The sequence below is a fragment of the Diaphorina citri genome, unplaced genomic scaffold (assembly GCF_000475195.1).
Source record: "Diaphorina citri unplaced genomic scaffold, Diaci psyllid genome assembly version 1.1 scaffold6805, whole genome shotgun sequence".
NCBI classification, from domain to species: domain Eukaryota; kingdom Metazoa; phylum Arthropoda; class Insecta; order Hemiptera; family Psyllidae; genus Diaphorina; species Diaphorina citri.
In genome coordinates this window covers 2,333-4,159 of record NW_007384181.1, presented here as the reverse complement: position 1 = coordinate 4,159, position 1,827 = coordinate 2,333, and positions in this window count along the sequence as shown.

Genomic DNA, 1,827 nt, shown 5'->3' with positions numbered 1-1,827 from the left:
CAATAGCCCTGGAATTCCTGAAGTCTGCACAAAAATCGCGTACATACGCAACACACGACCAGGTTAGAAGACCGTGTTGGGATACCTGTTATAGCCTGTGTACCGAGCTTTATAAAATGACACCCTAACTTTTTATACCTAGGCAGTTTTGTTCCTTCAACGACGAAGTCAATTTACCGTCACACAACTCACTCCAAGGTCCCTAGAGATGTGAAACGCAGGAATGTCAGTGCGATTACTTCAATAGAAAAACCTGTCAGCACGATTGGGTTCCAATTTATTTTGTTTTCATGACTCCCAAAGTTGAACCGCTGAAGAGACGCGTACGCCGTCAAGTAAAAGGGGTGGGGAACTATGTTTCTAGGTTTTGAAGGCGGGTAAATAAATTATCTAGATGCCTATTGTTACGTTATTTTATTTTATTTTATTTATTTTTTTATTATTTTTTTTTTCGGTGCACCTCATAGTAATATTTCAGTAAAAGTAGACACGGAAATATAACTATAATTTGGGTAAAATTAAATATACATACTGAAAACCCTAGTTCTCACATTTGCCACAGAACAGTTCTTTAATAAAGCTCCCGGAGTTACTGAATGGTGCGCCACTTTACAAAGACTTTTAATTCGGTGTTTTGACTCCTTTGTATTACTGCTGGAGGATCTTCATTGAAGATTTTCTTCATTTAATATCTCGGGAAGGTTTTTTGTTTTCCAACCCTTCCCCCCAAAATGGGAGCGCCATTTTTCAAAATGGCTGCCACCGTTATGAGACAGAAAAGTCGGGGTTTGGATTTTATTTTCCAGATTTTTTTTTCTTCTTTTTAGAAGTGAAAGCTGTATTTTTTCCTCTAGGGTAACTAACCTTAGTGAAGTGGTTGGCACAGCGGACTTCAGATCTGGAGGTTGCTGGTTCGATAGTCCAAAAGTCATGAAGTTTAATAAGAACGGAACAAGGACAAGGACAAACTTAATTGAAAAACTAATAATTATTTCTCTTAATTCACTAATTTCATGGTGTGCAAAATAAAAGTTAAAACTCGCTTCGCACAATCAATCACACATCCTTGTTGTTGTGGAAGTCACGTGTCATTCGAGAAAGGGGTTGGGGTTGGGGTGGACGGGGGCATTTGCATAATGAGGAAGCCAAGGTGTTAATGCAGAGCGTGACCACAAAGATTTGTAATAATAGTCATCCCCCACCCCTCTCCCCTCCTCCCCCCCCCTATTCGAACTACCGCAACTCCAGACAGAACATTCGGAATCAGCGACCAAACTAAGAGCCGGGTCCCGCCTAAAGGTAAGAGATTTGTCTATTCCAAGTTTCCAACAACTTACGATTTAATACCACAGCTAGACGATTCCAAAGAAAGACCCTGCGGACAAAAGGAAGAGAGAAGGCGGATAGACCGTGGCCGGGGAAGCCGGTGCTATTCTGGAAGTCGTCGATGTCTGTCCGGGGGGAGAGATATTTTTGGAGAGGCCTTTACAGATTTGACGAAAAATAATATTACATTTTTTTTTGATCCATAGAGAAAAAAAAAAGGAAAGGAATAGGACAATCATCTATAATAAATTTTTGCATGACACACGTCTTTAAAGAGGGACGAAGACGGCGGCGTTTCACCTACAGTTTTTTTTATTTTTTTTTTATTATTAGGTCGCAATCCATCATTAGGTGTGTATGGATTAATAAAGATAAGTAGGTGTAAATGGGTAATATAATAAAGTAAACAACTTTTTAATAATATTAATAAGCTTTAGATTATGGATGGATTGGGGGCGACAAAAAGATTAAATTAAGATTGTGCGACCTATTATATTTCCT